Below are 12,500 nucleotides of genomic sequence, written 5' to 3' on the forward strand. Positions count from 1 at the left end.
CACTGTTGCTACCGGTCCTGGGCCTCCCCTAGGTCGACTCGGCCTCAAATGAGTTCGTGGTGCGGTGTGTAGTCAACATCGCCACTGGGGAGACAAAGGCGGTCGGGCGTAGTGCTGACCACCCACCCCCTCGTGTACCGTTCCAGCCTTCACAGGTGCTACTCGCTAACAGCACTTGCCCCTACAGTCTGTTACAGGCTACACGGGGGGTCTTTGTGTGTGTGACGTCATCACAAGGTGATGGTTGTGGGCGTGGTTTATGCAAATGAGCCGGTGGGTGGGAGGGGCGAGTGCTCATTAGCATATTGACTCGTGTGGAGTCATTTCTGGTGATGGTGGTAGCTGATATTAACTACTGAAGGTGAGTATTGGTGGTGGTGGTGATGGTGGTGATAGTGATAGTGGTGGTGATGGTGGTGATGGTGATGATGGCAGTGATGGTGGTGATAGTGATAGTGGTGGTGATGGTGATAGTGGTGGTGATGGTGAAGTGGTGGTGATGGTGGTGATGGCAGTGATGATTGTGATGCTGATGGTGGTGGTGATGGTGGTGATGGCAGTGATGATGGTGATGGTGGTGATGGTGGTGATGCTGGTGGTGATAGTGGTGGTGATGGCAGTGATGGTGGTGATAGTGATAGTGGTGGTGATTGTGATAGTGGTGGTGATGGTGATGATGGCAGTGATGATGGTGATGCTGATGGTGATGGTGGTGATGGTGGTGGTGATGGTGGTGGTGATGGTGGTGATGGCATTGATGGTGATGATAGTGATGGTGGTGGTGATGGTGATGCTGATGGTGGTGATGGTGATAGTGGTGGTGATGGTGAAGTGGTGGTGATGGTGGTGATGGCAGTGATGATGGTGGTGTTGATGGTAAGGCTGTGTTGGGATTACATTAGGAATCGATTGTAGAGGAATGGGCATATGGAGTCGATTTCCATTGGGATAACATTGTCATCAATAGGCTGTATCCGTGCGTACCTGTGTGTGCATACCTGTGTGTGTGTACCTGTGTGTGTGTACTTGTGTGTGTGTACCTGTGTGTGTACCTGTGTGTGTGTACCTGTGTGTGTGTACCTGTGTGTGTACCTGTGTGTGTGTGTAACTGTGTGTGTACCTGTGTGTGTGTGTACCTGTGTGTGTGTGTGTACCTGTGTGTGTGTACCTGTGTGTGTGTGTACCTGTGTGAGTGTACCTGTGTGTGTGTACCTGTTTGTGTACCTGTGTGTGTGTACCTGTGTGTACCTGTGTGTGTGTGTACCTGTGTGTGTACTTGTTTGTGTGTACTGTGTGTGTACCTGTGTGTGTACCTGTGTGTGTGTGTACCTGTGTGTGTACCTGTGTGTGTGTACCTGTGTGTCTGTGTACCTGTGTGTGTGTGTTTACCTGTGTGTGTTTACCTGTGTGTGTGTACCTGTGTGTGTGTACCTGTGTGTGTACCTGTGTGTGTGCCTGTTTGTGTGTACCTGTATGTGTACCTGTGTGTTTGTGTACCTGTGTGTGTGTGTACCTGTGTGTGTACCTGTGTGTGTGTGTGTGTACCTGTGTGTGTGTACCTGTGTGTGTGAGTACCTGTGTGTGTGTACCTGTGTGTGTACCTGTGTGTTTGTACCTGTGTGTGTACCTGTGTGTGTGTATCTGTGTGTTTGTGTACCTGTGTTTGTGTGTACCTGTGTGTGTACCTGTGTGTTTGTGTACCTGTGTTTGTGTGAACCTGTGTGTGTGTACCTGTGTGTACCTGTGTGTGTGTGTACCTGTGTGTGTGTACCTGTGTGCCTGTGTGTGTGTGTACCTGTGTGTGTGTACCTGTGTGTTTGTACCTGTGTGCTTGTGTGTTTGTGTACCTGTGTGTGTGTGTACCTGTGTGTTTCTACCTGTTTGTGTGTACCTGTGTGTGTACCTATGTGTTTGTGTACCTGTGTTTTGTGTACCTGTGTGTGTACCTGTGTGTACCTGTGTGTGTGTGTACCTGTGTGTGTGTGTACCTGTGTGTGTGTACCTGTGTGTTTGTACCTGTGTGTGTGTGTACCTGTGTGTGTACCTGTGTGTTTGTACCTGTGTGTTTGTACCTGTGTACCTGTGTGTGTGTGTACCTGTGTGTGTGTACCTGTTTGTGTGTACCTGTGTGTGTGTACCTGTGTGTTTGTACCTGTGTGCCTGTGTGTGTACCTGTGTGTGTACCTGTGTGTGTACCTGTGTGTGTGTACCTGTGTGTGTGTACCTGTGTGTGTACCTGTGTTTGTGTGTACCTGTGTGTGTGTGTACCTGTGTGTGTGTGTACCTGTGTGTGTACCTGTGTGTGTGTGTACCTGTGTGTGTGTGTACTGTGTGTGTGTACCTGTGTGTGTGTGTACCTGTGTGTGTACCTGTGTGTGTGTGTAACTGTGTGTGTACCTGTGTGTGTGTGTACCTGTGTATGTGTGTACCTGTGTGTGTACCTGTGTGTACCTGTGTGTGTGTTTGTACCTGTGTTTGTGTGTGTACCTGTGTTTGTGTGTACCTGTGTGTGTGTACCTGTGGCCTCAACGTGCACGTGGCCTGGCAACACGCATCGTGGTAACGAATGGCGGTCGTTGTTGTGTGTACTACCTCTGTGCGTATGAAGTCATCCCCATAAGCCAACGTTGGGGTGAGTGAGTGGGTGGGTGACTGGGAGGGTGAGTGGGTGAGTGAGTGTGTAGGAGAGTGAGTGGGTGAGTGAGTGTGTAGGAGAGTGAGTGGGTGAGTGAGTGTGTAGGAGAGTGAGTGGGTGGGTGACTGGGAGGATGAGTGGGTGAGTGAGTGTGGAGAGTGAGTGGGTGAGTGAGTGTGTAGGAGAGTGAGTGGGTGGGTGACTGGGAGGATGAGTGGGTGAGTGAGTGTGTAGGAGAGTGAGTGGGTGAGTGTGTAGGAGAGTGAGTGGGTGGGTGACTGGGAGGATGAGTGGGTGAGTGAGTGTGTAGGAGAGTGAGTGGGTGAGTGAGTGTGTAGGAGAGTGAGTGGGTGAGTGAGCGTCTAGGAGAGTGAGTGGGTGAATTAATGGTTGGGTGGGTCTCTGTGGGTCACTATGGGTGTCTGTGGTTCTCTGTGGGTCTTTGTGGGTCTCTGTAGGTCTCTGTGCGTGTCTGCTGGTGTCTACGGGTCTCTGTGGGTCTATGGGTCTCTGTGGGTCTCTGTGGGAGTCTATGGGTCTCTGTGGGTCTCTGTGAGTGTCTATGGGTCTCTCTGTGTCTCTGTGGGTGTCTATGGGTGCATGTGGGTCTCTATGGGTCTCTCTGGGTGTCTGTGGGTGTCTCTGGGTGTATGTGGGTCTCTGTGGGTGTCTATGGGTGTATGTGGGTCTCTGTGGGTGTCTGTAGGTGTCTCTTTGATGACGATCAAGATGTCCCCTCCTCAGTGGAGCTGATCTCATTTTTGATCACTTCTGACAAAAAGCGTCAGTGGGGCTTGGTCAATACGAAAACGTTAGAGTTTTAGTTTTTATATTTAGTTTAGTTTACTCTCTCTCATATCTCTCCTCTCTCCATGTCCTCTCCCACGTCTCTTTCCCATGTCTATCTCCCCTTATTTCTCTCTCCCCCGGGTCTCTCTCTCCCCGTGTGTCTCTCCCCCGTGTCTCTCTCCCTGTGTCTCTCTCTCTCCCCATGTCTCTCTCCCTGTGTTCTTTCTCCCATGTCTCTGTCTCTCTCCCATGTTTTCTCTCACGTCTCTTTCCATGTTCTCTCCCCGTGTCTCTCCCCGTGTGTCTCTTGCCCCGTGTCTCTCTTCTCCCCCCGTGTCTCTCACTTCCCGTGTCTCACCTCCCCGTGTCTCTCTCCCCGTGTCTCTCTCCCGTGTCTCCTATCCCCGTGTCTCTCTCCCGTGTCTCTCTCTCTCCCCGGTCTCTCTCCCCGTGTCTCTCTCCTGTGTGTCTCTCTCTCCCCGTGTCTCTCTCGTGCAGCTGCTCCGCTCTTTGTGTAGGCCACGGGAGACACGGTTGTCCGAGGGAGACACGGCCCACTCTAGACCTGGTTTTCACCTGAGGACGGCTGCTTGCGTTGTGGCCGAAACGTCGTGAGAATTATTTATTATGTTTTATTTTTATTATTTTATTACTTCCCTTCTGCGTGACTTTACCGAAAGAACCAAGAAGATGAATCCCTGCAGTCACGAAAGCTTTAAATCGAAAATAAAACAATAGCTGTTATTTACCCCCAAAAAGTCGCCTTGGCGTATAGATGTTAGTGTATGAACACATCGTCCTGCTGCGGAGGGAGCTGGTAGGAACGTTGGGTTGCTCGCTCAGTGGCCTGCAGGGTCAACGGCCATGCTTATTAAAGGGGCTTATGATGATGATGGGCCATTGTGCCCCAGGCTGTGGTCAGATTTTGTCATCTTGCACTCCAACAGCAGCGCTTAGCAGAAGCCACTGGGTGGCAGTAAGTGGCTGGGCTCAATATCAAATGACAATTCAATTCGCCAGTGTCCCTGTTGTTGTGTGTTGTTGTTGCTGCTGCTGCTAAGTTCTCCCCCACTCTCGTGTGAGCTTGCCCATGTTGTTGTTGTTGTTGTTGTTGCTGCTGTCGCTGCTAAGTTCTCCCCCACTCTCGTGTGAGCTTGCCCATATTGTTGTTGTGTTGTTGTTGTTGTGTTGTTGTGAGTAGGTGGCGTTTGCAGCCCAGTAACGAACACTGCAGTTTAACACGAAGTAAGTAAAGACTTGCATGACAAATATCTGCCATCTTGCTGTTGTTGTTGTGGTGGTGTTAGATTGTTTAAATATGAACATCGTGACAAATATCTGCCATATTGTTGTTGTTGTGGTTGTTGTGTTGTTGTGGTGGTGGTGGTTGTCTTGTTAGATTGTTTAAATATAAACGTGTTAAATATCTGCCATCTTGTGTTGTTGTGGTGGTGGTTGTGGTTGTGTTGTTAGATTGTTTAAATATAACAACGTGTTAAATATCTGCCATCTTGTGTGTTGTGGTGGTGGTGGTTGTGTTGTTGTTGTTGTGGTGGTGGTTGTGTTGTTAGATTGTTTTAAATATAACATCGTGTTAAATATCTGCCATCATCTTGTGTGTTGTTGTGGTTGTTGTGTTTGTTGTGGTTGTTTCGATATGAAGCTTTCGTGACTGCAGGGATTCACATTCTTGGTTCTTTTGGTAAAGTCACGTAGAAGGGAAATAATAAAAGAAGTTTCTGTTGCAAAAAACTTAGTCGCTAATGTCCAATACTATCGGTTTAAAACAATAAAATTTCAACCGCAGAGAAGCGTCGAGAAGCCCGTGGAAATTCCACATTCCCATGGCGCGAGTTTAGCCACAAGGAAGCCACAAGTTGCTGACCAGCCTCACCATCCCACCCCTCGTTTGTGTATCGATCCCCGAGGGTCGATCAGCTCTGTTACTGTATTACTACCGTACAGTATAACACAGTAACCACCTTCAAGAGCCGAATGGCTCACAGGGCTATACCTAATCAATGACCTTGAACTCGAACCTTGCAAACGAACTATTGACTCTATTGTAAGCGCTGGTTAATAAGAATAAGAATGCTGTTTTGTTTTTTTAATGGCACCATACAAGAGCCCTTGAACATTGAGATTGGGTTGCTGCAGTGGCTAGGAGATGTTAACTACCTCGCCTGGTGTGCAGGAGGTCGTGGGTTCATTCCCGACCCTAACGCCTGCTGCTGTATATTTGGAGTTTGCGTGTCTCTCTCTCATCATCATCACGGTGGCTAGGAGATGTTAACTACCTCGCCTGGTATACAGGAGGTCGTGGGTTCGATCCCGACCCTGACGTCTGCTGCTGTATATTTGGAGCTTGCGTGTCTCTCTCTCTCTCATCATCATCACGGTGGCTAGGAGATGTTAACTACCTCGCCTGGTATACAGGATGTTGTGGGTTCGATCCCGACCCTGACGCCTGCTGCTGTATATTTGGAGTTTGCGTGTTCTCCCCATGGTGGCGGGTGGATTTGTCTCCGGGTCATCCGGTGTTTACCTCTACGTTTAGAATCACATGCGTTCAAAGTATTTGGCTGCTATAAATTTACACAGAGGCTGCTTTGTTGAGCTATCATTTTGGCCAGGTCGCTTCTGTTAAAAAACCGACATGACTCAGTGGGCCTTATTTGTTAGAAAAATAAATGTGCAAATCCTGCTGTCCGTGACAGTGACACGTGGGGACCAAATGCAGTCAAGGATACGTTCTTTTTTCAAGCGAACCGTCTCACTGGTTACGCTGTGAATTGTTGTTGCATTCAATCCGCACAAGCGGTGTTCATTTTTAGTGATATTTTTTCAGCAACGGTGAAAAATATGCGTACGGTCGGAAATTAAGCGAACTTTTTCGGGATAATAAACCCCCCCGAACAAACGTGTAAGACGTGGCAACGCTGTGCGTTGCTGTCACCGTGAATGGTCAGCCAGAACGGCATGGAATTAGTCTTTGCCGCATGGCAGGAACACTTCCTCATAGGCACACAGATCCCCCGCAACCAGAGGTCGCAACCGGGTACCCGATACCCGTACCCTACCCGATAGCCGGCTACCCGTACCCAGCCAGGTACGGGTAGCCGTTTGCGACCCTGGTGCGGCCGGGTACGGATACGGGTCGGCCGTGAGTCACTGGTGAGTAACCGTTTGTCACTCATTTCGGGTAGGGTACGGGTACAGGTAGGGAACGGGTACCTGTACCCGGCCGGGTACGGGTACCCAATTGCGACCCTGGTGCGGCCAGGTACAGGTAAGGAATCAAAACCACGTTTGTGACCTCTGCGCGCAATGTAAAAGTTTATTCACAGACCTAAGCCATTAGTGGGACGGTGGGAGAAAAACAAACCTGGCCTTGGCAAAGCACGTGGCGTCAGTCTCGCCCGGTCATCCTCGCTGTCGATGTGATGATGTTCTAGATTTGAAGCTTTCGTGACTGCAAGGATTCATACTCTTAGTTTTTTTTCGGTAAAGTCACGTAGGTGAACAAAAATGATGTTCGTGTCAGATGTGCTAGACCACACACTGGGAATGGAGGGGCGGGAGGGGGGAGAATATATTAATAATAATAAAGTATCTTCTTGGTTCTTTCGGTAAAGTCACGTAGAAGGGAAGTAATACAATAATACAAATAAAACATAATAAAATAATATAATAAAATAATATAATAATATAATAATATTATTATATAATAATATAATATAATAATATCATATAATAAAATAATAAAATAATATGATAATATAATTTTTATTTCTCTTCTACGTGACTTTACCGAAAGAACCAAGAAGATGAATCCCTGCAGTCACGAAAGCTTTACATCGAAATAACAAAGCAATGGATCTTTAGAAGCGAGCGTGAAGCAATGTTCACCACAGTTGTCCTCCTGGTTGTTTCCTTTGAGTGACACCCTTGAAGGTAAAACCGTCGGCAAACGCGCTGACGCGCCGCTCTGCTCGGTCGCAGTGGCGAGCTACGCGAGCGCGGCGATGCGAGACCGCGACCCGGATGAGGACGACGAGGAGAGGCTGCAGATCATCGAGGAGGTGGACGAAGAGGAGGAGAAAGACGAGGTGGAGGCGGCGGCGGCGGCGGAGGATGACGAGACGAACTTAGAGGGGACCGGTGTCAATCCCGGCGTGGACAAGACTGCCGAGGCGCTGGGCAGTGCGCAGGACGGGACATTGGCGGAGTGCGATGTGCCGGGCAGTGGGGCCACTCGCCGTGGTGGTGGTGGCGGTGGTGATGGCGGTGGTGGTGGCGGTGGTGGTGGTGGCGGTGGTGGCGGTGGCGGTAAGAGCGCACGTGCTCAGACTTTACAGCGTAGTTGTTAGCGTTGTGTTTAAAATGAAAGGGAAAAAAAACACCTTAGTTCTTTCGGTAAAGTCACGTAGAAGGGAAATAATAAAATAATATTAATAAAACATAATAAAATAAAATAATTCTCACGACGTTTCGGCCACAACGCAAGCAGCCGTCCTCAGGTGGAGAACAGGTCTGACGAGAAGACAGACTCTATCTTCTGTCTTCTTGACAGACCTGTCTTCTGTCTTCTCGACAGACCTGGTTTTCACCTGAGGACGGCTGCTTGCGTTGTGGCGGAAACGTCGTGAGAATTATTATATTATGTTATATTTTTATTATTTTATTACTTCCATTCTACGTGACGACTTTACCGAATGAACCAAGAAGATGAATCCCTGCAGTCACGAAAGCTTTAAATATAAAAAAAAACACGTTTGTAGCATTTGTCGACTTAACAACAAGAACTAAATCCACAGAGTATATGTTCTGCTCCAGCGAGCATTGAGGCAGCTGTGATCGTCTCACTGGGTACCGATTCATTGCCACTGGTGGGAATTTCACATTCCCATGGCGTGAGAGACCAAAGCGGTGACGGGCTGAATCAACTTCCCATCCCCAAATGACGATTTGAACTCGCAGCCTCCCGATTGCGAGCGACTTTCTCTACCCCTGGGCCACGTGGCCAAACGTTATTCTGGATTGCGGCTAATTTCACCAAGCGATCGTTACGTTCAGCGGTTCGGGGTGGGCCAACCAGAGCCGGGCGTGCCACGCTTGTGGCAGCGGCATCGCAAGACACCCGGCAATTGCGTATTTGCCAACGCAGGCGGTGGCATCTCCGTTAAGCGACGCATTCGCAGAGTGAGAAGCGGAATGAGAGGGAGGCGTGCAACTTAGATTAAGGCCATCAGTCTAACTCCGTTCTACAACAAACAAAACACGGCCAAACCAAAAACACTTTTCGAAAATCACCAAAACAAAGCCATAAAATCTTCTTGGTTCTTTCGGTAAAGTCACGTAGAAGGGAAGTAATAAAATAATAAAAATAAAACATAATAAATAATTCTCACGACGTTTCGGCCACAACACAAGCAGCCGTCCTCAGGTGAAGAACAGGTCTGTCGAGGCGACAGCGTCTAAAAGAAAACACCACCACGCTTGGCCATAAAAGCAATGAAACAGCGATCGTAGGAACCGTGACCGAATTTTCACGACAGACGACGTGAACAACACGGACCACCAACTCGACAGCGGTCCGTCACATCGGTGGGATTGCGTCGTCTCTTCATGCACCACCAGCGGCCCCCTCGCCCCGTGCCTCCCCGCTAGGCCCGAGGACTCACGGCTCGTTTGCCGCGCCGCCGCTGCCGCCGCCGCCGCTGCTGCCGTGCCCTCACTGCGGCCGCGGCTACAAGCGTCGGGGCTCGCTGCGGAAGCACGTTCGCCGCCGGCACGAGGGGGCCCTCGCGGATCTCCACACATCACCGCGACCTCCCCGGGCGGGCCAGGTGACTGACCCCCCGTTTGCCGGCATCATCGCACGTCTGAATGCGTCCGTCTGAATGCATCTGTCTGAATGTGTCTGTCTGAATGCGTCTGTCTGAATGCGTCTGTCTGAATGCGTCTGTCTGAATGCGTCCGTCTGAATGCGTCCGTCTGAATGCGTCTGTCTGAATGCGTCTGTCTGAATGCGTCTGTCTGAATGTGTCCATCTGAATGCGTCCGTCTGAATGCGTCCGTCTGAATGCATCTGTCTGAATGTGTCTGTCTGAATGCGTCTGTCTGAATGCGTCTGTCTGAATGCGTCTGTCTGAATGCGTCCGTCTGAATGCGTCCGTCTGAATGCGTCTGTCTGAATGCGTCTGTCTGAATGCGTCTGTCTGAATGTGTCCATCTGAATGCGTCCGTCTGAATGCGTCCGTCTGAATGCGTCTGTCTGAATGCGTCCGTCTGAATGTGTCTGTCTGAATGCTTCTGTCTGAATGTGTCTGTCTGAATGTGTCTGTCTGAATGTGTCTGTCTGAATGCGTCTGTCTGAATGTGTCTGTCTGAATGTGTCTGTCTGAATGTGTCTGTCTGAATGCGTCTGTCTGAATGTGTCTGTCTGAATGTGTCTGTCTGAATGTGTCTGTCTGAATGCGTCTGTCTGAATGTGTCTGAATGTGTCTGTCTGAATGTGTCTGTCTGAATGTGTCTGTCTGAATGTGTCTGTCTGAATGCGTCCGTCTGAATGCGTCCATCTGAATGTGTCTGTCTGAATGTGTCTGTCTGAATGTGTCTGTCTGAATATGTCTGTCTGAATGTGTCTGTCTGAATGTGTCTGTCTGAATGTGTCTGTCTGAATGTGTCTGTCTGAATGCGTCCGTCTGAATGCGTCCGTCTGAATGTGTCTGTCTGAATGTGTCTGTCTGAATGTGTCTGTCTGAATGTGTCTGTTTGAATGTGTCTGTCTGAATGTGTGCAGGGGAATAGAAGTCGCGACGCGTCGTTGAGCTGCTTGCGGAGTCTTGCTTACTCGCCCCTACCCAACGCCCGTGCTGAAGAGCTTCATAGCTCATCTGATTCCCTCCGGTAAAATTGTTTTATTATTCTGATTCTCACTTCGCACCTCTGTTCCATCTTTGCGCAGAAGGGTCAGCCTCCCGCTGCCGCGAGCCACAAGTGCACAGAGTGTGGGAGAGACTTCAAGAGCAAACACCACCTCAAGGAACACTTCCGCATCCACAGCGGTGAGTGTGGAACAATTGCGACGTTTGGCAGAACGCACCCACCGACGTGATTTCCTTCATATTCTTAGGTTTTTTCGGTAATGTCACGTAGGTAAAACATCAAATTAATGAAAATAAAATAAAATTAAAATCACGACTTGATGCAGCTAATCCGGCTGTGACGGTCCCACCTGATGACGGAGACTTGTGTTGCCTCCGAAACGTCGTGATTTTTATTTTATTTTATTTTCATTAATTTTAATGTTTTACCTACACGGTGACTTTACCGAAAAAACCTAAGAATATGAATCCTTGCAGTCACGAAAGCTTCAAATCTGTGATTTCCTTCCTGCGCGTGTGTCTACAGCGCAGGCCGCATTCACCGCGTCACACGGCACTTTGGATGATGCGTTTATAATGTTTTGCTTTGACACGACGACTTTCGCGACCGATATCGTCCACAATTCTGGCTGCCCACCTGATGACGCTGGTTGTAGTTACTGGCGAAAACGTCGCCGCACTTGAATTGCAAATGTCGTGGGTTTGCTCTCCAGCACGCCGGCGTGCTGAGCTCGTGTAACGAATCGGCACGTTGTGTTTCGCGTCGCAAACTTTACGAACCGGCCGTGTCGGTTTTTGACGACGCGTCGTTCACACTGACGCGATGTAACCCAGAAACCTCCATCGTGGCTGTGTTTGTTTGTAATTTCCAGGGGAGAAGCCGTACGGGTGCCCAATTTGCAAGAAGCGCTTCTCTCACTCGGGCTCGTACAGCTCGCACAAGAGAGCCAACAAGTGCGTGGGCTCCGTCACGGCGGACGGCGCGGCGCGGGAGGCGACATCTCCAGTTGCCGCTGCCTCGACGGCTGACGCCGGCAAGATGGAATGGGCCGTCGCCACGTCTCCCAAAGCCACCCAGAGCTCAGGTCACGATGACAACGAGGACTTCCTGCGGATCAGTGGACCGGAGGCCACGGGTCGTCCCGCCGGCAAGATCAAGACCAAAGAGCCGGATCTGCACGAGCGTTCTTCCCACGTGGAAGGGGCGGCTCGCCACGCGTGCCGCTATCGCCACGAACCGTTTCCGAGCGCAGTACCTCTGCGCCAACACGAGCGCTACCTCTGCAAGGTGAACGACGAGATCGACGCGTCGCCTCAACCGGCAGCGCCGCAGCCTCCGTCTCCGGCTCAACGAAAGAAGTCGAAGTCGTCGGCCGGAAAGGGGTTGAAAGGGAGCGGCGCTACCGGACTCGGAGACCAGTCGGCTTCCCTGAAGTCGTACTGCCTTGCCGGAAGTGTCGAGGCGAGTCCCGAGGAGTCGATGAAGATGTCGTTGGCCATGAACCTCCCCAGAGACGTTTTCTCCAAGTGGCTGGAGGAGAAATTCAACGCGGCGGGCAGAGCGCCGGAGCACCGTGCGTCCGGCTCTCCCTCCCGCGAGCTCGGCCCGGCATCGGCTGGGCACGCCGGCCACGGCACGGAGGGAAGTCCGGAGCGGCACCTGGCGGGCTCGCCGACGGGTGCCCGATCCGACTCGGCGGCAGGTCACGCGGAGAGCGGGCAGCCCGCCGGCGTGGCGGACGGTCCTCGCCGCGGTCGAGACCAGGACCGGCCGCTCGACTTGTCGGTGCCAAAGTTGAGCACGGCGAGGCTCGGAGAGACGGGCTTTGTCGAGTTCCACGATTCAAGTGGCGTTGAGCGCCAAGAGGAGCCGTTGGACTTGACTTACGCGAAGAGATCGCACGGCGAGCTGGACTCGAGTGCTTCTCACGTGACCGACGGCTCGTCTAGCAACAACGGCGTTGACCGTTTACACGAGAACAAGCCGACAATGAACACGGTCACTTCCAGCTACGGCAACGGTCCCGTGCTCGCGGCCTTTCTGCCGCCCGGTTTGATTGCGGCCCTCCACATGGGTGACCCCGGCCTGAGTCCCTACACGGGCCTGGACCAAGCAGCCTTGCTGTCCCACGTGTCACCGTACAGAGGCCTTGCGGACGCGGCTGCTCTCGCCGACTTCCACGATA

General features: G+C 51.0%; 1 pseudogene; it reads left to right on the forward strand.

Moving 5' to 3' along the window:
- Positions 1 to 7,426: 7,426 nt before the first annotated feature.
- The window catches only part of LOC133361551 (zinc finger E-box-binding homeobox 2-like), a 22,622-nt pseudogene continuing 17,548 nt past the window's right edge, over positions 7,427 to 12,500 (forward strand).

The sequence above is a fragment of the Lethenteron reissneri genome, unplaced genomic scaffold (genome assembly GCF_015708825.2).
Source record: "Lethenteron reissneri isolate LAM-NWPU_2019-01 unplaced genomic scaffold, ASM1570882v1 scaffold_1134, whole genome shotgun sequence".
In the NCBI taxonomy this organism is placed as follows: domain Eukaryota; kingdom Metazoa; phylum Chordata; class Hyperoartia; order Petromyzontiformes; family Petromyzontidae; genus Lethenteron; species Lethenteron reissneri.